Below are 24,269 nucleotides of genomic sequence, written 5' to 3'. Positions count from 1 at the left end.
TAGCACCCCAGCACATTATTGGACTTTCTGTGTGTGCGGACATTTTTTGGAGATATATAAGAGGGAAGCATTCTTCAAATGAAGAGAAGTATTAGAACTCGAGGACATACACTGAAACTGGAGGGAGGCAGCAGGTGCAGGGGAAATTTAAGGAAAAATTACTTCACAGAAAGGGTTGTGGATAAGTAGAATAGCCTTCCATCAGAGGTGGTAGAAGCTAAGACTGTAGAGCAATTTAAACATGCGTGGGATAGGCATATGAATATCCTTACAAAGAACAAAAAGCCTTGAGATTAACTAAAGGATAAAAAAAGGGGCAGGCTAGATGGGCCAAGTGGTTCTTGTCTACCGTCAAATTCTATGTTTCTATGTTTCTACAGTATATATATATAGTAGAATAGGACCGACTGCACACATTAAAAGTTCATCTCACAGGAGTGCCAGGCACATATGCAAAATCTCACAGGAGTGCCAGGCACATGTGCCATAATGCATATATATATATGATATATACAAAAACATATCAAATAACATGGCACATTAATAAAATAACCATTATTAATAAATTACTTTCCTTCCACTTCTCTATAGTCCCTTATCAGTGCTGTAGATGCAAAAGAGGCAGAAAAGGCTTGTAACGCATCAGCAGCTACTGCATAGTGACTAGACCAGAAGTTCTCAAATGCGGTCCTCAAGGCACCCCACAGGTCCAGTTTTAAGTATATCCATGCTTGGCCAAAGGTGACTTAATTAGTACCTCAGTCAATTTGATTTAACCATCTGTGCTGAGCCATGGATATACTTAAAAGTTAAAACCTGGACCGTTGGGGAGCCTTCAGGACCATGTTTGAGAATCTCTGGACTAGACTATAAGGACTATAAGGATCTGTGGGGGGAATTCCTATTTTTCAGCATTGGAGCCCAGCAGTGTGTGTATTCCAGATAGCACTCTGCTACTTTACCACCAGTGGCTCTATCTACAGTGACCGGGTAATGCAACTCCGATGCACCTGTACTTATATTGGATTTTCTGAAGTTGTTTCAACTTTATCTCCATTTGCACTATTCTATTTGGAAACTGCGGATATTGAAATCCGAATAACCCATGCCATGATTTCTGGATAACCTTGGTTTTCCACCATTGTCTTTTTACACTGTGTTTTTATACTGTATATTATAATTTTTATTTCATTTATAAGTTGTATTTTGATTGCATATTATTTATTATGTTCAATATTATCCTATATTATCAATAAACATATTTTCTTGGGATCACAGTGAGCGCCTGTTGGATAATATACCACACTTCTTTTGCAATTACCCACATTTTGGTCTCAGGGAGCCCTAAGGTATAACCCACAGGCTGCACAGGAAGGTTGCGATGTCGAGCCGCACTCACCCTTATATTATGTTCATGGTTTCTGTACAGTTTCTTGAGTCTTACTGGAGAAAAGCGCTATGTAAAAATTATTATTATTATTACTATATTTTGCTCAACAATATATTTTAATAAAGTTTGCACAACGGAACATTTTAATTTCTATACTAGTGAACTGATAGTCAGGGCTCTATATAATGTACAGCAGACTAGGTACATTGGGGCAGATGTATTAAACCTGGAGAAGTGATAAAGCAGTGATAAGTAAAAAGGTGATGATGCAGCAGCCAATCAGCTCCCAACTGTCATTTTTCAAACCCGTAATGATTGGCTGGTGCGTAATCGCCTTCCACTTATCGCTGCTTTGTTACTTCTCCAGGCTATGGGGGTAATTCCAAGTTGATCGCAGCAGGATTTTTGTTAGCAATTGGGCAAAACCATGTGCACTGCAGGGGAGGCAGATATAACATGTGCAGAGAGAGTTAGATTTGGGTGGGGTGTGTTCAATCTGCAATCTAATTTGCAGTGTAAAAATAAAGCAGCCAGTATTTACCCTGCACAGAAATAAAATAACCCACCCAAATCTAACTCTTTCTGCACATGTTATATCTGCCTCCCCTGCAGTGCACATGGTTTTGCCCAATTGCTATCAAAAATCCTGCTGCGATCAACTTGGAATTACCCCCTTAATACATCTGTCCCATTCTTAGAGAAACAGTGTGTTTGCATTGATTTCCTTCAGCAGCCATGAGTTTTCTACTATAACCCATAGGCATGCTGATAGGTTAAATGGCTTTTAACCATTAACTACACTGACACTGATTTATGTGTGTCTGTAGTGAGTAAATTAATTGATAAGCTCTACAGGGCAGGGGCTGTTTAGAATAAACTCAATATGCTACTTAAATTAAAGGAATATACAAAATATTGAATCTGAAGAGTATATCTATACAGTAAATGCAAAAAGTAAACTCTCCCACCAATTTCCCTTCAAAAATCATGTGTCTGCCCCTCAACGGGGATTATGAATGAGCAAGGTTGGTGCCCGTGTTATTTCATGAGGGCATGAATATGAAGTAGTATGACATTCATTTACGATGCTGTGTGGCGTGTTACCATGACTGTTACCATGGCGACATGGCAGGCATTGTCTCCTGTTAGTACAAGAGGCTCTGTTCAGTTTCAGTGTACAATATGGCAAAGTGAGAAGGAAATATATATGCAACCTCTTATTTTCCTCAGTGTTTGACTAAAAAGCATTAATATATTATGGATGTGTTCCAGCGGATATCCTTTGATATTAATTGAAGAAAACATTCTTTCAATATTAATGAAGGCTTCCCTTTCAGACATTTTATTTTCTGTTTCCGGAAATCTAATTAGGCATCCCTTTCTTTCTTTTTCCTTTTTTTTCTCTTTTTTTATAAAGAGCTGACAAACGTCGCTATAATAGCTTACCTTACTTTATAGGCTTGATTCACAGATGGACAGTCTTTGGATGCAACTGCTGAGCAGATATATGCTAATTCCGCAGGAGGCATCTTATTTTAATAGAGGCCTCCTGTCGGCTTGTGTGATTCGCCCGATGACACAGAATCGGATCACTCTGGGTGAACATCAGCCCTCAGGTTACTCAGGATGATGGCCAGGGAATTCATGCTGAAGAGGCTAGTAACATGCAGACACTGGCCTTAGCGCTAAGCATTTTGGGAAACCCAGGTCTGATGTCTGAAAGGGGTATAAAAAGGAAAATAGGAGGAGTTGTCTGTAGCAACATTAGATTCTATCTAGCAGTTTCTAGGGCTAGGCTATACTATTTAAACTATAGCTAGAATCCAATTGGTTGCTATGGGCAACCACTCTACGTTTCCTTTTTAGAAGTTTTGGTAAGGGCGGATTCCTGGGAAAATGCCAGCACCTAGCAGTAGGTATCTGGATGCTGAAGAGATAGAGTACATGCCTCTGACTACCTGCCCAAACATTTTTTCATTATTCAATTAACAACACATGAAAGACAGTTTTCTATCACCTGGATATAAGGCACACCCAGTGCTAAAAAGGCATGATGGGATTTGTGGTACAACGATAGCTGTAATGCCACAGGTTGCTGAAGCCATATTTAGGGTACACAGTAGATGTGTTGCATAAAATTAATTTCATGGTTTGTTGTTATGGTGCCAATCATACAGTGCTGTACATATAATAGTCATGGCCACTGTGGCCAATCATGTGGTACAGTGCTGTACATATAATAGTCATGGCCACTGTGGACAATCATGTGGTACAGTGCTGTACATATAATAGTCATGGCCGCTGTGGCCAATCATGTGGTACAGTGCTGTACATATCATGGTGGCTGTGGCCAATCATGTGGTACAGTGCTGTACATATAATAGTCATGGCCACTGTGGCCAATCATATGGTACAGTGCTGTACATATAATAGTCATGGCCGCTGTGGCCAATCATGTGGTACAGTGCTGTACATATAATAGTCATGGCCACTGTGGCCAATCATGTGGTACAGTGCTGTACATATGATAGTCATGGCCACTGTATGTACAGTAAGTAAAATCCAGCCAGCAGCCGGTATTCCTTCTTATGCAGGGTATTGTCACTTCTTTATAACAGTTCTCTACATTCTTCTAGAGGAGAGGGTCTGCTATCCTCTGGGGGTCTCTAGCAAGGTGTCAGGTGTTGCTAAGCAACTCCCGGCGGCTGCTGATCGCTGTCAGGGTTTGTACATGTGTTGAGGCACACAGTAACCTGCAAGAAAGCCGTTTGTCACACTGGCGATCTCAATCTGACAAAAGTAAACATCTTTATAATAAGATTTCAATCCTCATTGAACTCTGTTCTAAGCTTTGCTACAGACTTGCTTAAAATATAATTTACTCCCTACAAGGAAATCCATGTTTGAGGGATAAAATAAAATCCTTACACTGGCAACCTCCAGGCTGTGCAGTCTTTCCCCGAATTATATACATGGATTATCTGGTTGGAAAACAATTAGACTAGTTGTATTATAGCTCAGGCTGGGATCAAAGATCCTGTACACCCAGAGAGCCCTGTTGTCAGGGGTGAGCAGGGTTATAACAACATGATAGGTATGGGTCTTTCATCCTGCCATAAACGGAATAGATTATTTACACCTTACTTCTCTCATTCATTGTAATATCTGCTCCATTCCAAGCAGAGCTAAGAAGCATTTCTTTGACAGCCTGTAAATGACAATGACAATTTCAAATAAACAATAGCAATCACATATTTTAGACATTTTTAATTAAAGCAGGTTAAAAAAAATGCATGCCAAAAGCAAACTTAGCAAGCATATAAATCAATTAAGAAGATCCTTAATAGTGTTGTGACAAACAGCAATTCCGGAGCCAATAATACAGCTTTATAGAGAGCTAATTGTTCCCCCTGATAAAGGGCCTAATTCAGACCTGAACGCTGTTGGGCGAATTTGCAAGGTGGACGATTATCATTTGACTGCGCATACGTACGGATCGTAGTGCGCACGCACGAGGACAAACTGCTAAAGAATCCAGCATTTTTTTTGTTCGCTAGGTGTACGCAGGTTGATTGACAGGAAGCGGATGCTTGGGGGTGTTAACTGGGCGTTTTCTGAGAGTGTCGGGAAAAACGCAGGCGTTCCCAAGCGTTTTCAGGGAGGGTGTGTGACGTCAGCTCTGGCCCCGATCAGCCTGAATCTATAGCACTGTAGGAGTAAGTCCTGGGCTACGCACAAGCTGCACAGACTGGAAAAATTATTTGATGGTGAGTGAGTTGCGAACAGATTTGCAGCTGACCGGCATTTGCAAAGCTTTTCGTACAGCGTAAGCAGATTTGCATGGGGCAGATTTTCAATCTGTCTGGGCGGTGACTATCTGATCGCAAACCTCTGCAAACTCGTAAAGGAGCGATCAGGTCTGAATTAGGCCCAAAGTCCCTTTACTAGTGGGAAGAATCACATTGGATTATTTGTTTGAAACTACTTCTTAGTCTCTCATATACTGTATATGAGGCTAATCCAGAAAGTAAAGACCATTTGCACATTCCTGCTATGCAGGTCATTCACTTTCCCCAATGCTTGGTCAGGTGCAGGAGTGTATTATTATTATTATTATCCTTTATTTATATGGAGCCACAAGGAATCTGCAGTGCCCAATTACGGACAGTACATAAGCAAATAAGCAAAATAAGAAGACAGTTCAATACAATATAGGACAAATACAAGGTATATAAACATACAGTAGCTGCGTCAGCAGACAACACTGAAATAAGAATCAGGTTGGCAGAAAACCGAGGGATTTGGTGCCATTAAAGGGAGTATTGACAAGAAAATAGGTTAAGTAAGAGACGTAAAAGCGCATGAGGAAAGAGGGCCCTGCATGTGAAAGCTTACATTCTAAAGGGGAGGGGCACACAGATAGGGGAGGTGGGGCCCGTGTGCAGCCTCCGTCCAAGCTCCCTCCTTAATAGCAGGCAGCATCAGTGCAGTTAAAGTATGCCCACTCTGAGCACTAGGAGGTGCGCAGGTCACTGGGAAAATGGTGCAGTGGCCATTTTACTATGATTCTTACTGCGCATGCGGAAAATGCTGGGGAAATTGCTAGTGCACCATTTTACAATTTTTTTCGTGCAGTGCTGCTATCACTGGCCCGGAACTCCGGAGAGGTAAATATTAAATAAAATGGGTGTGGGGTGTGCGATGTGTAACCCCCCTGGTCTTATGTGCGTGGCCACTGCACATCCTGCAATCATTATAGATAAGCCTCAGGTTGGGTGGTCTTTCTAGCCTGTTTTCTAAATGCTCTGTTAGTGGCATGCTGTTATCGTTATTTTTGGTGATGTTGTGCATTGTTAAAATGTACCCTACGATACAAAATCCCTATGTGCAGAAAGTGAGACCTTTTGTCACAAACAGCCAGTTCCTAGATACATCAATCTGAAACCGCTGTCAGTGATTATGGTCACATCATCCCCGCGGTTAGTAATACGATTCTCGTGTTCATCACTAAGGGGGACATTTACTAAGCAGTGATAAGAGTGAAAAAGTGAGCCAGTGAAGAAGTTGCCCATGGCAACCAATCAGCACTGAAGTAACATCTATAATTTGCATACTATAAAATGATACAGAGCTGCTGATTGGATGATGGGGACATTTTTCCACTGGCTCACTTCTCCGTTATTATCACTGCTTAGTAAATGTCCCCCTAAGGGTTAATTTTGAGTCTTTAAATTCTCCTTATAATTCACGGTTACACAATTATTATTATTCATACAATAATGTCACACATATGTAGCATGTACCCTGACCCCTCGCAGGCATAAATGCTTGTTTAAGAAATGCAAAGACCAGGCTAAAATGAAATGCAGGTTTCATTTGAGCACAATTACTCCAATGCTTAAAGATTGCAAAAAATTTTTGCAAAATGACACACCAATATATGAAAATTGATTTCAAAATAAAAATGGAATAACACAGAATCGCAAACTTACGACTTCTAAATTAGGATGCTACTGTGAAGGAGATTACTTAGATCCAGCATAACAAATTCTTCTATGAAAGGGCTACTTCTAGCCCCCAGCTACACACATTGGGGTATATTTACTAAGCTCCCGATTTTGACCGAGATGCCGTTTTTTCTTCAAAGTGTCATGTCGGGAATTTACTAAGCAAAAATCTCGGCAGTGATGAGGGCATTCGTAATATTTTGGAAGTCCTAGGAAAAAATCACGAATCAATACACCATCGGTCAAATACGCCTGCAATTTGGTAGAAATCGGTAATTTACCAAAAAGTGCAAATCACAAACACTGCCGACAATAGCCAAACACTGCCGTGCAGAAATACAAATCGTGAAAAAGTGCTAAAAAAAACCAGACCTGCTTTTTTATCCCGTGTTTGGATAGGCATGCACGGATCCATGAGATCCGTGCATGTTTATCAGTGGGAAGGGGATGGGAAAGTGTTATTTTTTTGAAAAAAAAATGCGTGGGGTCCCCCCTCCTAAGCAAAACCAGCCTCGGGCTCTTTGAGCCGGTCCTGGTTGCAAAAATATGGGGAAAAAAATGTTAGAGGTTCCCCCATATTTAAACAACCAGCACCGGGCTCTGGTCCTGGTTCCAAAAATACGGGGGACAAAAAGCGTAGGGGTCCCCCGTATTTCTGAAACCAGCACCGGGCTCCACTAGCCAGATACATAATGCCACAGCCGGGGGACACTTTTATATAGCTCCCGGCGGCCCTGGCATTACATAACCAACTAGTCACCCCTGGCCGGGGTACCCTGGAGGAGTGGGGACCCCTTCAATCAAGGGGTCCCCCCCCTCCAGCCACCCAAGGACCAGGGGTGAAGCCCGAGGCTGTCCCCCCCATCCAAGGGCTGCGGATGGGAGGCTGATAGCCATTGTGTAAAAAAATTAATATTGTTTTTAGTAGCAGTACTACAAGTCCCAGCAAGCCTCCCCCGCAAGCTGGTACTTGGAGAACCACAAGTACCAGCATGCGGAGGAAAACCGGGCCCGCTGGTACCTGTAGTACTACTACTAAAAAAATACCCCAATAAAAACATAAGACACACACCTTGAAAGTATAACTTTAATGCATACATACACACCTCCATATACACATACTTACCTTATGTTCACACGAGGGTCGGTCCTCTTCTCCATGTAGAATCCATGGTGTACCTGTGGAAAAAATTATACTCACATACTCCAGTGTAGAAGCCTCTTCTTCTTGTAATCCATTTGTAATCCAGGTACTTGTCAAAATAAAAAAACGGACACCCGACCTCGCACTGAAAGGGGACCCATGTTTTCACATGGGACCCCTTTCCCCGAATGCCAGAAACCCCCTCTGACTTATGTCTAAGAGGGTTCCATCAGCCAATCAGGGAACGCCACGTTGTGGCATCCTCCTGATCGGCTGTGTGCTCCAGTACTGTATGACAGGCGGCACACGGCAGTGTTACAATGTAGCGCCTATGCGCTCCATTGTAACCAATGGTGGGAACTTTGTGGTCAGCGGTGAGGTTACTTTCGGTCACCCGCTGACCACAAAGTTCCCACCATTGGTTACAATGGAGCGCATAGGCACTACATTGTAACACTGCCGTGTGCCGCCTGTCATACAGTACAGGAGCACACAGCCGATCAGGAGGATGCCACAACGTGGCGTTCCCTGATTGGCTGAAGAAACCCTCTTAGACATAAGTCAGAGGGGGTTTCTGGCATTCGGGGAAAGGGGTCCCATGTGAAAACATGGGTCCCCTTTCAGTGCGAGGTCGGGTGTCCGTTTTTTTATTTTGACAAGTACCTGGATTACAACTGGATTAAAAGAAGAAGAGGCTTCTACACTGGACTTTGTGAGTATAATTTTTTCCACAGGTACACCATGGATTCTACATGGAGAAGAGGACAGACCCTCGTGTGAACATAAGGTAAGTATGTGTATATGGAGGTGTGTATGTATGTATTAAAGTTATACTTTGAAGGTGTGTGTCTTATGTTTTTATTGGGGTATTTTTTTAGTAGTAGTACTACAGGTACCAGCGGGCCCGGTTTTCCTCCGCATGCTGGTACTTGTGGTTCTCCAAATACCAGCTTGCGGGGGAGGCTTGCTGGGACTTGTAGTACTGCTACTAAAAACAATATTCATTTTTTTACACAACGGCTATCAGCCTCCCATCCGCAGCCCATGGATGGGGGGGACAGCCTCGGGCTTCACCCCTGGTCCTTGGGTGGCTGGAGGGGGGGGACCCCTTGATTGAAGGGGTCCCCACTCCTCCAGGGTACCCCGGCCAGGGGTGACTAGTTGGTTATGTAATGCCAGGGCCGCCGGGAGCTATATCAAAGTGTCCCCCGGCTGTGGCATTATGTATCTGGCTAGTGGAGCCCGGTGCTGGTTTCAGAAATACGGGGGACCCCTACGCTTTTTGTCCCCCGTATTTTTGGAATCAGGACCAGGCGCAGAGCCCGGTGCTGGTTGTTGAAATATGGGGGAACCTCTATCATTTTTTCCCCCATATTTTTGCAACCAGGACCGGCTCAAAGAGCCCGAGGCTGGTTTTGCTTAGGAGGGGGGACCCCACGCAATTTTTTTGTAAAATTTAACACTGATTTTTTTTTTTTTTTAAAGTGCACAATGAAGCCCAGCACGGATCTCTCAGATCCGGACGAGATTCATTGTATCAAAGTCGGCAGTGTTTTAGAAGTCACTCACGTAAAACACTGCCTAAAAAAACGAATGACATCGACATCGGTAAAACCGAAAATGCAGAATACGGCAGCTTAGTAAATTAGTCGTACTAAATTCAAAAAGTTGCATATTTACACTTTTGATGTCATACGTGATTGAACTTTGACCTCAAATGGGAAAATACGATTTTTAGTAAATATACCCCATTATGTATATGGATTATCTGGTGCACAAATAATTCTTTTGACAGATTTCTCATTCATGGGAGGGAGATTACACCACACTTCCAGGGGGTTATGTAGATGGCATCCAAGCACTTAGTATGCCGGCAGTCAGAAGATCGGCACTGGAATCCTGACACCCGACAGAATCCCAACGCCAAAATCCCAACAGTCACATTCTGAGTGTAAATATGCCAGGGAGGGTTAGAGTTAGGCTGCGGGAGGGGAGGGTTAGGCTCTAGGGGGAGGGTTAGAGTTAGGATGTGGGGGGGAGGGTTAGGTACTAGGGGGAGGGTTAGAGTTAGGCTGTGGGAGGGGAGGGTTAGGCACTAGGGGGAGGGTTAGGCTGTGGGAGGGAGGGTTAGGCACTAGGGGGAGGGTTAGGGTTAGGCTGTGGGGGGGAGTTAGGCACTAGGGAGAGGGTTAGAGTTAGGATGTGGGGGGGAGGGTTAGGCACTAGGGGGAGGGTTAGGGTTAGGCTGTGGGGGAGTTAGGCACTTGGGGGAGGGTTAGACTTAGGCTGCGGGGGGAGGGTTAGGCACTAGGGGCAGGGTTAAGATTAGGCTGCGGGGAGGGAATTTAGGGTTATGCTGCAAGAAGGGAGGGTTAGGATTAGGCTAGGAAAAGGATGGTTAACATACTTACTCACAAGGTGTCAGGATTCTGAGCGTCGGGATGCCATCGGGATCCTGTACCCAACCCCTTTTGGGGATGGGCAGAAACCTTTACACTCTCCTTTAGGACAGGAAGTTTGGTTTCTACATAAATATGTTAGGGAATATGGGACATATTTGATTTTCTAACAGAATTATTGAAGTGTAGGGCTGTAAATCCACATACAGTTGGGGAATCTGAAAGCCCTTTAGAGGGGCCATTACATGTGATTTCTGTTACTGTCTTTTACAACCAGCCATAAGGTCTGAATCCATGCTGCCCAGCTTTCCTTGACAGATAAGAAACTGACCTCTTATGCAATCCAAAATAGGTCATGGCTAGGCCACTGGCTTGTTAATAGCATTTGGAAAATTACATGATTACTGCCGTCCAGAGCCATTACACCTTCTGAAATGTATCGTCAATTAAAGCAGGTTTATGGTGATTTGAGATTGAAATTGTTTTGATACATCATTAGCTGGCTACCGTTCTGATACATGATTATTCCTTTGCTTGTTGTGTTCACATGAAGTGAAAGTAAGACATGCTATACAACTGTTTATGATATACTCCTCAAGAAGTCTCATAAGGAGACAAAACGCGTAACGTATAGGCGCCATATGGTCCATTACTTAGGTCACACTGTCAGTGAGACAAGAGGTTGGCAAGATCAGTCCCATCAGTTCATGTGCTGGCTGTCAGGATCGTGGTGGTCAGGATAACGACGAATCCCGACAGCCAATGATGCCGACATCCGGAATCCCGGTGCACAGGTACTATTCCCATTCGTGGGTGTCCATGACACCAATAGAGTAGGAATAAAATCTGTGGCGAGCACAGCGAACCACCTAGCCTGCAGCATGGCGAGTGCGGCGAGCCCGCAAGGGGACTCTTTGCTCTTGCCACCTTGCTGGTATGCTGACAGCCGGGATGCCGCTGCTGGTATATTGACGGCCGGCATCTCGGCCTCGAGGAAATCATACCGAACCCGTTCCAAGTGTAGTTAACCTAACAGCACCCGAAAAGAACATTGAATACATTGTTCTGCTCTATTGTGTGAACTTAGAAATTTGTATACATTTTATCAATTTATACTAATAGTGGCCATTGGCCTTATTTCTCAGGTGTTTCTAATGGTATGAGGGTTTATTTCTAGAACATACAAGTAATTTATTTTACAAGTCTAGGGAATCTCATTGGAGACATTGTCCTAGGACATCAAGTATTTCTGCCAAGATTCTAAGGGGGGTATCCAATTACCAACGATGAAAATGTTTCCAATGTTTCACCAATAGTTTTTTAACGGTGTATTCATTTAGATCTCCTATAAAAAAAAATACTTTATTGGGTGAAAACAAATTGGTTCAGTGAAACCTGTGAGTTTTTGCTGCCAGCCACGAAAAGTCAGATTTTATCGGGGTTATTGCTACGCCTGCTTGAGGCAGGTGAAACTAAATTCCCGATATGCTCGTGTCAGCTTATTGGGGCTAATAGGATAGCCCCCAGTGAAGCAATTACCTGCAGTCAATGACCGTGGGTAACTGATGCCACCTTAAGACTTCACAAGGATGCTCCATCTGACCCTGAACATCTGTTTCATGAACTTTGAATTGAATTTTTTGTTAATTGCTAAACACAATTATGCCCCCCCATCTCCCCCCCCCCCCCCCACACACACACCCTGGTGATTTATGATATATATATATATATATATATATATATATGTATATATATAGATAGAGAGAGAGAGAGAGAGAGACGGAGATTTTAAAAAAACAATAAGCTGCAATTTTCGGCACTCAACCATCTGACCCTGAACATCTGTTTCATGAACTTTGAATTGAATTTTTTGTTAATTGCTAAACACAATTATGCCCCCCCCCCCGCATCTCCCCCCCCCCACACCCTGGTGATTGATGATATATAGATAGATAGAGAGAGAGAGAGAGAGAGAGAGAGAGAGAGATTTAAAAAAAAAACAATAAGCTACAATTTTCGGCACTCAACCATCTGCGGTGCCTGAGATATATTACCAAACCATTTAAATAAATAAAATCCATTGTCCCTTTGAGTGTCAACTGCATGTAAGATCTACAGGAACAATGTATATGATAAAGGAAAACATCATGTGAATTCTAAATGAAGTGAGTACAATCACAAATGAGGAGATTCTTTACACTAGAATTTTTTTAAATATTGTTTCTCTAACGTCCTAGTGGATGCTGGGGACTCCGTCAGGACCATGGGGGATAGCGGCTCCGCAGGAGACAGGGCACAAAAAGTAAGCTTTTAGGATCACATGGTGTGTACTGGCTCCTCCCCCTATGACCCTCCTCCAAGCCTCAGTTAGGTTTTTGTGCCCGTCCGAGCAGGGTGCAATCTAGGTGGCTCTCTTAAAGAGTTGCTTAGAAAAAGTTTTTAGGTTCTTTATTTTCAGTGAGTCCTGCTGGCAACAGGCTCACTGCTACGAGGGACTTAGGGGAGAGAAGTGAACTCACCTGCGTGCAGGATGGATTGGCTTCTTAGGCTACTGGACACCATTAGCTCCAGAGGGAGTCGGAACACAGGTCTCGCCCTGGGGTTCGTCCCGGAGCCGCGCCGCCGACCCCCCTTGCAGATGCTGAAGATTGAAGAGGTCCGGAACCAGGCGGCAGAAGACTTTCAGTCTTCATCAGGTAGCGCACAGCACTGCAGCTGTGCGCCATTGTTGTCAGCACACTTCACACAGCGGTCACGGAGGGTGCAGGGCGCGGGGGGGGGCGCCCTGGGCAGCAATGTATAATACCTGTATGGCGAAAAATACATCACATATAGCCCCTGAGGCTATATGGATGTATTTAACCCCTGCCAGATATCACAAACTCCGGAGAAGAAGCCCGCCGAAAAGGGGGCGGAGCCTATTCTCCTCAGCACACAGCGCCATTTTCCCTCACAGAAATGCTGGTGGGAAGGCTCCCATGCTCTCCCCTGCACTGCACTACAGAAACAGGGTTAAAACAGAGAGGGGGGGCACTGATTTGGCGATATGAATATATATTAAATGCTATAAGGGAGGAACACTTATATAAAGGTTGTCCCTGTATAATTATAGCGTTTTGGTGTGTGCTGGCAAACTCTCCCTCTGTCTCCCCAAAGGGCTAGTGGGGTCCTGTCCTCTATCAGAGCATTCCCTGTGTGTGTGCTGTGTGTCGGTACGTGTGTGTCGACATGTAGGAGGACGATGTTGGTGAGGAGGCGGAGCAAATTGCCTGTATTGGTGATGTCACTCTCTAGGGAGTCGACACCGGAATGGATGGCTTATTTAGGAATTACGTGATAATGTCAACACGATGCAAGGTCGGTTGACGACATGAGACGGCCGGCAAACAAATTAGTACCTGTCCAGGCGTCTCAGACACCGTCAGGGGCTTGTAAAAACGCCCATTTACCTCAGTTGGTCGACACAGACACGGACACTGACTTCAGTGTCGACGGTGAAGAAACAAACGTATTTTCCTTTAGGGCCACACGTTACATGTTAAGGGCAATGAAGGAGGTGTTACATATTTCTGATACTACAAGTACCACAAATAAGGGTATTATGTAGGGTGGGAATAATCTACTTGTAGTTTTTTCCTGAATCAGATAAATTAAAGTGTGTGATGATACGTGGGTTTCCTCCGATAGAAAATTATTGGAGGTATACCCTTTCCCGCCAGAAGTGAGGGCGAGTTGGGAAACACACCTTAGGGTGGATAAGGCGCTCACACGCTTATAAAAACAAGTGGCGTTACCGTCTCCAGATACGGCCGCCCTCAAGGAGCCAGCTGATAGGAAGCTGAAAAATATCCTAAAAAGTATATACACACATACTGGTGTTATACTACGACCAGCAATCGCCTCAGCCTGGATGTGCAGCGCTGGGGGGGCTTGGTCGGATTTCCTGACTGAAAATATTGATACCCTTGACAGGAACAATATTTTATTGACTATAGAGCATTTTAAGGATGCATTTCTATATATGCGAGATGCGCAGAGGGATATTTGCATTCTGGCATCAAGAGTAGATGTGATGTCCATATCTGCCAGACGATGTTTATAGACACGACAGTGGTCAGGTGATGCAGATTCCAGACGGCACATGGAAGTATTGCCGTATAAAGGGGTGGTCCATCGGACCTGGTGGCCATGGCAACAGCTGGAAAATCCACTTTTGTTACCCCAAGTCACATCTCAGCAGAAAAGGACACAGTCTTTTCAGTCTCAGTCCTTTCGTACCCATAAAGGCAGGCGGGCAAAAGGCCAGTCATATCTGCCCAGGGTTAGAGGAAAGGGAAGAAGACTGCAGCAGGCAGCCCATTCCCAGGAACAGAAGTCCTCCACAGCTTCTGCCAAGTCCGCAGCATGACGCTGGGGCCATACAAGCGGACTCAGGTGCGGTGGGGGGTCATCTCAAGAGTTTCAGCACGCAGTGGGCTCACTCGCAAGTGGACTCCTGGATCCTACACGTAGTATTTTTGAGGTCTATTTAAATATAATAATTTATTAGACAACCAACTAAACCATATTCTAAAGATATGGGCTCCAGGCAGCTGGTTAGTATGAACCTACTAGAGGTCACCACTGGGCCAGAGTTCCCTGCTCGGTGCCTTGGGTGGTTGCTCCAATCACACCTATTACAATCTGCAAGTAGAGAATAACACCCTCATCTGTCCATTCCATTTTATATATCACTACATTACTAAATGATGAGAGCAGTATTATCAGATGTTTTCAGAATAAAGATAAAGAAAGACTGGTTTTAAAAACCACGCACGTTAAAATGAGAAAAAACTTAATTGGAATAAGAAAGTAAACATGCCTCATTAACGAGAAAACAACTGAGAAATACTGTATGACACATGCTCCTTACTCATTCATAAGGAAGGGAAGATATTTATAAAGCCAATCTCACTTAGTTAGCTGTGCTGGCAGGGCAGGTGGCACCAGAGGAGGACTGGCAAGGGTGACCAAGCGTATCTAAGAATAAACCAGCAAACGTCTTCGTTCCAGGCAGGTCACCCAGTATTGATGCCTCCTCCATGTGTTCTGCTGAGTCAGACAATGAGACTTTGGGAAACAAGTGCGACTTAGGGCTGAAAACACTCTGGGGCCCCAATCAACTCGATAAAGATGCTAATTAAAAGTGACGAACAAAGAACAAAAAATTAATTACGAATGACTTTAAGGCATGCAAGGTGTCTCATGCATGGTGATACTTATATCAAGAATATTTATTCCTTGAGTTATATTTATACATCTGTAGATTTTTTCTTCCTTTGACATCTGCATTATTTTTATTACATTTTAGTTTACCCACATACAGTTTTTTTAAAGACTGGATTTCCCTATATGAGGTCATTTCCAAAGGATAATCATAGTTATTGACCCACGGTGCTCATGATTTAGTGTAAATGTCAGTAGATCTGTCCAGGGGTCAGGCAGCTTTAGAGAGAAAGTTTAGGCAGGGGGCAAGATGTTCCTTGAGAAGTATGGAGTAAGTGCACTGGTTTGTCTTGTTTAGCGAAAAAATGAGTCTTCATTTTAAAATGTGAAATTATTGTAATGAATTAAACAATTAGTGGGTCATTACTTACTGTTCACAATCCTATCTGCTCCAGAAAAGGTCTTGAATCCTGCATTAGCTGAGATCTGGCAGAGATCGGTCTTGTCCTATACCTTTATTAGCACAGGGGGTGATTCCGAGTTGTTCGCTCACTAGCAGATTTTAGCAGCATTGCACACGCTAGGCCACCGCCCTCTGGGAATGTATCTTAGCTTAGCAGAATAGCGAACGAAAGATTAGCAGAATTGCGAATAGAAAATTCTTAGCAGTTTCTGAGTAGCTCCAGACCTACTCACAGATTGCGATCAGCTCAGTCCGTTTAGTTCCTGGTTTGACGTCACACACACGCCCTACGTTCGGCCAGCCACTCCCACGTTTCTCCAGCCACTCCCGCGTTTTTCCCTGACATGCCTGCGTTTTTCCGCACACTCCCTGAAAACGCCCAGTTTTCGCCCAGAAACACCCACTTCCTGTCAATCACACTCCGATCACTTCAACGATGAAAATTCCTCGTTCGGATGTGAGTAAATCTACTAAGTTTTGTGCTAAAATACTTAGCGCATGCGCACTGCGTACCATGCGCATGCGCATTTTTGCCTTAATCGCTCTGTTGCGAAAATCGGCAACGAGTGAACAACTCGGAATGACCCCCACAATTCCCATGCACAGTAGGCCTGGTTCAGGTTCCATTTTTACAGTGGTGCATGATGCAAAGTACTGATGTTCGATACTTTGTGCATGCACCGGACCCATACAGGGTATGTGTATGGGTTTGCGGTGTAAGACGCAGTACAGCACCAGACTGTCAGTGATTTACAGTCTGATGCCATTTAGGGATCGGAGGGTGGCCATGATGGCCTCAGTTTCTCAAAACGTAGGCTTGTCACTGCCATTGTGGAGGAGGGACTAGGGGGGTTATTCCAAGTTGATCGCAGCAGGAAATTTTATAGCAGTTGGGCAAAACCATGTGCACTGCAGGGGGAGCAGATATAACATGTGCAGAGAGAGTTAGATTTGGGTGGGTTATTTTGTTTCTGTGCAGGGTAAATACTGGCTGCTTTATTTTTACACTGCAATTTAGATTGCAGATTGAACTCACCACACCCAAATCTAACTCTCTCTGCACATGTTATATCTGCCTCCCCTGCAGTGCACATGGTTTTGCCCAACTGCTAAAAAATTTCCTGCTGCGATCAACTTGGAATTACCCCCTAGGTCAGGTTCTCCATAGGAAGACAGAGATTTCCTGGCATCATTTTTGCATCTGCGGTGGCTGATTTGCGCAGCCGGGATGTAGTCAACATGCCGGCGTTCGCAATCCCGGCGGTCAGGATGCCGGAGCTGGAATCCCGCCACCAGTTGGAATGCCGGTGCCAGAATCTCGACTGCCAGGATCCATAACGTAAGTATGCCGGGGAGGGATAGGGTTAGGCTTCTGAGGGAGGGTTAGGGTTAGGCTGCGGCAGTACGGTTAGGTGGGTCACGCAGCCGGCTGATGATGTCACAGATGATTTGATGCTGTGTCCCAGGGCACAGCTCAGATCAGTAATGCATACAGGAGGTGCGGTGCCTCCTGCTGCATTACCATATTAGAACTGTTTCCATGTAAGCAGCTGCAATATCCACTCTGTCCACATATGCCAATAGATAGCCTGGGCTGGTTTCCACTATAACAACTGGCTAAATTTAAGTACTGGCTTTGACCCCAAATTTAAAACCACTGTGATATTATATGCAAATCACACCGTATTTTGCATTTATTATCATTGGCGTTTTAATTCCAGGATCAAACTAGCTGCAAAGTGGTGGCTTGCATGGTCTGCTATCAGTAGTGAAAGCCAAGTTCAAACTTTATCTGCCAGGCGACATCTGGAGTCACAGCATTAGCCTTCTCTGTAGCCTTATGAAAGCAAATGAAATTGCAATTGTTTGATTCTATTGTGTTGGTGTTATTGGTCTTTTAAGTTAATCAGCCTGAATCTCTTGTGTGTTATGAAGAATAACACTGATCATTAATTACTAACAGACAGAGTGAGTGTGGGATTCAGAGCTGGCAGTGTCGTTTTTTCTGTATGACACCGCCTCCATGCACGTGGGAAACCGCTTTACAATGCAGAAATGTAACTTTAGAACAATAAACTGTTCAGCCTCTTTTTTTATTCATTTGTATTGCTTATATTTTGATTTTAACCATGCCATTATCTGTTAAAAAGTCTTATGATCACAATATTACAATCTTACAAAAGTATAACATAGTGATATCACATTAAGGTAAGCAAATAACGCTATACAAATAATCCAAAAATAGGAAGGTAAGAGGACATCCTACAGTTTGGTTTTTAGAACTAATTACAATTATGGGCAAATAGATTTATTCTTGTCAAATCAAGCTGCAATACTTTTGTGGTGAAACACAATAAGAAATTTAGGGAATTTGTAATGTAAATCTATGTAATTTGTTGATACTTTAAATAACTGCGGCTAAAGGGCTCACCCCGGGCTATCCTATTAGCTCCGAAAAGCCGGCGCGAGCCGTGGCTTATCGGGGATTTTGCTTCACCTGCCTCGGTTTCTCTGAACCTGTGTGTTTTCGGGAGAGAGGCCATTTTTTTTACAGGCAATCTAATAGGATAACATGTAAATAAAATTGGTTAAAAATCGCGAAAAACGACAGTTTTTTGCACCCGATGTTTTATGGTGGCTAATAGTGTAGAGGCATGCTATGTGTGGTTAGTGGAAGGCAAATCATGCCAACCATTCCTAATTCAGAAAGTGTCCTATTAGCCATGTTGGTTATGCATTCAGAGAGTAAAGACACACTTGTACAGTGCTCCAGCATCCTTTCGTGTTTCACACATGCTAAACACAGATTCTGGCAGTGAGGGCTCTGATTCATTGAACCGCTGGTTTTTGATGACAACACCAATAGACTCGTGACTCAAGGTAGAGATGGAATGCAGCATGCATTGCTGTGCCGGACTGTTGAATAAATCAAAGAAGGTAGAGACTTATACTCTTCTGAGTCTTGCTGGAGCAGGCTGATTCTTTTATCTACTCAGAGCGGGAGGACAATGAAGATCCAGAGACATTAATTAGGAAATTGGAAGCTTACAGTACCTGTAAAAAACGTCATCATGGACCAGCATACAGTACTACCAATACAGTTGGGCAAAGTCCCGCTGAGAATTCACTCATGTGCTGCTAGACTCAAATTGCTGGCTAATGCTGGGTACACACTAGCCGATAGATCGCCCGTTCTATTGAATGGACGATATATCGCTGCCCCATCGGCCAGTGTGTGCCAACGATATGTCTGTGAATGCCGTCGTTCAGAGACATATTGCATTGGTCCTGCAGCACATATGATGACCAATATATCTAAAGATATATCGGTACATCACGCCCGTACACATGCTGCAGCAGCCGGCGGTGATTGACGGTTGAACTGGGCGGTCGCATGTAAATGGCCGCCCAGTTTGTGATGTCAGTCACGACGGATCAGGCAGTGTGTATGCACAACACACTGCACGATGGGGCTATAGATATATCTGCAGATACATTGATCTGCAGATATATCTACCAGTGTGTACCCAGTTTAAGAATTGTGATTATGGTGTACCCACCAGTGGGTTTATCAGGGACAGGATGATCTGTAGCATTTACAGTGTTGCAACACGCAGACACCTACTGCATGAGAAGGGATTAACACTGTCATACACATCTGCATGAACAGTCTAGTAGAAGTGCCAAACCGTTCAAGAGAGAGACTGATGTATGCAAATTCTAGAATCACCCCCAGCTATTGGTGCGCTGTGTGAATTGTAGTAATCAGTAATCACCATTTACATGAGCATCATAAATAGGCTGCATTTAACAAATGAACCACTTTGTATGACAGCAGCGAAGAGCTTAGAGGGAACTTCGTATTTTTCAACAACACCAAGAAGGTCTCCTGTATCTTGGTCTTGTTTATCTGCAGACAGAATGGCTTTTTCAAGAAGTCAGTGGAGTCAATAGCTGAAATATACAGAGTTTCCTCTAAGCTCTTTCCCGATGTCTGCCCAGCTGCTGGCATTAGTGTGTCCATTGCTACTGCCTACTGGCTGAACATGGACATTTTCGGCTGTGATGCAAGGAGAGGTATCTACTTCCAGTGCCTCTTTATCGAGATGCAACCTGCTCTTTTGCCAGCTTAAAGTGTGGACGCATAAACCCATTTTGACATTTACAAAGGATACATATATTGGATTCACTAAATATACTGCGATTGCATGGAGACTGACTGGATATGCTGAGAGACTTTGCACTCATAAGTGAGGAATATACTTTACTATCATTCTTTTGGATTGGAATTGTACACATTTGTTTGCTACTGGGACACATTTACAAATAATATAAACTGGGCACTTGTCATCTACAGTATTACTTTGGAATCTGTAAGCAGTGGTGCTGAGAGAGGGGGCAGAGGGTACAAATTACCTGTGCCCAGATCTGATAGAGGGGCCCACTTTGCCACGCTCTGGTGTCCAGAACGGGACTCGATACCTAGGGCAAGGGGCACACAGGGTTATGGATCCTGCTGTCTCCTAAAGGAAAGGTTTTACACACAGCTGCACTAAATGGGAGCTCTGGAGTGTGTGAAGGATAAAAAGATTGTGGGATCAAGTGGTCGGGGGATTCTGACGCTGACTAGCAGCTGGACGATAGCTAGGGTTGGTGGGGCATAGTTAGTGTCAGGAAACCATCTCATTTATACAAATGTGCTGTTTTGACATTTGTGATGAGAAAAGAAGATATCTGACTGAGTAAACCATGCTGAAGAGCCATTAGTTTGTAAGCAGATCTTTACGCTATATTCAATTCATTGCCTATATTAGTTACACCTTGAGGTTTTATCCACCTACCGCAGCTGCTTCAACATCACTCGGGTTATTGGGAGACATAGAATGGAGAATGAGTGTTTATGTTAATACTGGTGCATGCTTAAAAGACAATTATATGCAATTGGGAACCTAGTATTTGTACTCCATATAACTTATGCCAGACAACTGACCCATTTTATAATGGATGACGTGAAAAAGTTGTGCCATGACCACACGCGAGAGATTGATGACCTTGCCATTTTCAATAGATTCCATTTTAAATATTTACATTTTGTTCATTTAATTAATATTGTTCTACTCCCGGGACTTATTTAAGCACAATTGTTAGTGTGTTCTATGTTTCCATAATAAACATCTATTTAATATTTCACATGTATATGACCCTGTGTGTATAAGCATCACCTGTTCTTTTGTTTTGTAGTTGTTATTTTGTAAGAGGATTGGCATTCCTCTGTTAGGTGAGCTTTTGTTAGTACTCACTGGTATAGAATAGTGGGGCAGATGTATTAACATGGAGAAGGCATAAGGAAGTGATAAACCAGTGATATGTGCAAGGTGATAAAGACACCAGCCAATCAGCTCCAATATGTAAATTAACAGTTAGGATCTGATTAGCTGGTGCCTTTATCACCTTGCACATATCACTGGTTTATCACTTCCTTATGCCTTCTCCAGGTTAATACATCTGCCCCAGTGTTCCTACTGGCACCAGGATCTTTTCTGTGTTTATTTCTCCTTCCTTCCCTCCCCTCTCCTGTCACTAGGGGCACTTAGAGCAACCAATTACCTTGGCTCGGATTTATTGAAGGGGCCTGTTAGGAGCCTGGGTCAGCTACTGAGGGGGGACAAATGAGCTGCGAATATAATTTTTTTAACAAAAAAAACCAGGGGGGGGAGGGGGGGAGGTCACACCTCCCAGATTTGGTCACAGCGGCCACTGCCGTCTGAGAGAGGGAGCCCTGCCCCCCATGCTTTCCTCAGTTCGCCGCTTAGTCAAGTAGGCTCTAACAACAGCAATTACACAGCCGTGAGCTGCCTTTAATTCACAAATAGCTGTGATTCAGGAAGAATTCACAGCTCTGCAAATTAGAGGCAGTGGGGTCTATTCACGAAGTAGTGAAAAGAGTACAGAAAAGGTCCAGTGGAGAAGTTGCCTATGGCTACCAGTCAGCTTTGTAGGAAGCCTTTATCAAGTACATTTTCTAAAATGTAAGGGAGATGCTGATTGGTTTCCATGGGCAACTTCTCCACTGGTCTGTTTCTACACTGTTTTCACTGCTTCATGAATAGACCCCAGTATGTGACTGTGATCATCAACACTGACAGGCAGCAGGACACCGCTATCAGTCAACCCCGCCTACCTGAGGTAAGAGGCAGGTTCCTCAGGCAGTGGGGCCCACCCTGCTCCCTTAGCTGAGCCAGTCATTTGACTTTGCTCAAAATGGTTGTGCGGTGGCTCAGGGGAAAACTCATTGCTGCTCTACGGAGCGGCTTGTGGGTACAGTAAAGGTGAAAAAGTATTGCACTAAGTAATAAATACCAGAAACTTAACTACTAAACCTAAGAAACTAAATGTAATTGAAGTTTTGTTATAGAAACTTGGGTAGAGCGGACATTGGCTCTGGGCAACCATGCTGTATCTGATGTCATGCACCTGTGTTTGTGTATTACACCTGTGTGTAAGGGAAAGTACATGACCTAGTACAGTAAGAGTGTTACATGCTCAGTGCAGGCAGTCATTAGGAGTTCCCCCTCATATTGTTCCCAAAAGTCAGAGCAGGAATTAGATTTGCAGAATGAGATAATTAGAGGTGTTAGGTGTACATGTAATAGGGTGACACACAATCTCAGCTGTGTAACATATAACACAATAATCTTCACATACAATCACAGCTTTCCCATAGTACTAGCAGGCTCCCTGTTACTCACGTTTGCCAGTACTGGTACACATTGTTAGCATTATTAAAGGCGGAAAATTAATCATAACCAGGTAAACATTGTTAAAACCAGACTGATACAGCACCAAGTCACCAGGGAGAAGAGAGTTCAAACAAAGTCAAATTATCATGGAGGTAAAAAATTACCTAGCACTGCTCACAACTAAGCTACAAGTCCATATTATGCCATTTACATGACTCCTCCATCCAGCCTCATACACACAAATTGGCCTGAATCAATTTCTGCTGCTATCACTATGAGTTTCTTCTAATATATTTTATAGTTACTGTTTTTTTATTATAGGTACAATGTTTGTCTCTTGCTTACTGTCCATATGTTGTTACAGGTTCTTAGAAAACCAGGTCGAGGAGGATGACAAATTCAGGAATGTGATCTTCCCCTGGGTCCTTGGCTAGACAGGAGAGAAGAAGAAGGAGCATCTACACAGCAGAAGAAACATCTATCTGAGGAGAATGGGATTCAGAGCCGTGGTGCATCGGCCCACCTGTGATCTGGCTAGTAATAATTAGGGATAAGAGACTTGTTTTGGACCTGGCAGTTAAAAAAGAAGTTAAACTATACAGATTCACTGTTTCACTTTAAGGGTCTAAATTTATGCTAGCACCTGAAATTATTTATGTAGTGTTTGGGTCTACTATATGGAAACCTATATGGTTGCAGGGAAGCCTTTTAGATCTTTATAAAGTCTCTCCCCTTCACAGCTCAGGTATAAGTGTGAATTAACTTTTTTTTTTTATTCTGGAAAATCAATTTAAACAGCATATAACATTTTTTCGGTACAATTAACGTTTTATATATAATTTTAAGGTGGACAATGTTTAGCAAATTACATTAGTAAACCACTCATTTAATCAGGTTGTTAATCTCCCATGTGGGAACAAAGGGCATTGTGCACTCTCCAAAGCAGAGCATGCCCCTTCGGATTCACTATGTGCACCCCTATAGTGTATATATATATATATATAATCCCACTTCACAATGTGTGTACTAGTGCACCTAATCAACCCAACTCCTCCCATGGTAAACCTATGGACTACTGAACACACCACCATCTTGTCCTCCATCTCCATTCACTGTACAGCTAATCACACACTTGCACAAAGTAGGTGTGTGATGGCACAAGAGTATTTGCACTGAGTTGTTACACATTTGCAGTTTCATAATTACCCTTTCTGTATTATTACCACTGGTACCATATATACATCTTACAGCCATGAAGAACAAGATTTACTGACCTTTGAGGAGCCTCTGACCATGGAATGAAGGAATGAAGAAGATGAAACCAGATGATGGAACAACAGATGACCTCTGATGGAAAAGAACATTACACCACACAAAATACGATACACCACACAATAGATAAACCACAACCTAGTTATATC

At 43.4% G+C, this 24,269-nt stretch overlaps 1 long non-coding RNA gene across 1 annotated transcript in view; it reads left to right on the top strand.

Moving 5' to 3' along the window:
• The window catches only part of LOC134943748 (uncharacterized), a 31,639-nt gene extending 7,981 nt beyond the window's left edge, over positions 1-23,658 (top strand). Inside the window, exon 2 of the long non-coding RNA XR_010181721.1 lies at positions 23,213-23,658. This is a non-coding gene — a long non-coding RNA (uncharacterized LOC134943748). The remainder of the gene's footprint in view (positions 1-23,212) is intronic.
• The last annotated feature ends 611 nt before the right edge of the window (positions 23,659-24,269 follow it).

This window comes from Pseudophryne corroboree, chromosome 7 (assembly GCF_028390025.1).
Source record: "Pseudophryne corroboree isolate aPseCor3 chromosome 7, aPseCor3.hap2, whole genome shotgun sequence".
NCBI classification, from domain to species: domain Eukaryota; kingdom Metazoa; phylum Chordata; class Amphibia; order Anura; family Myobatrachidae; genus Pseudophryne; species Pseudophryne corroboree.
Note: the sequence above shows the minus strand (reverse complement) of the source record. Positions and strands in the feature narration are given on the sequence as shown.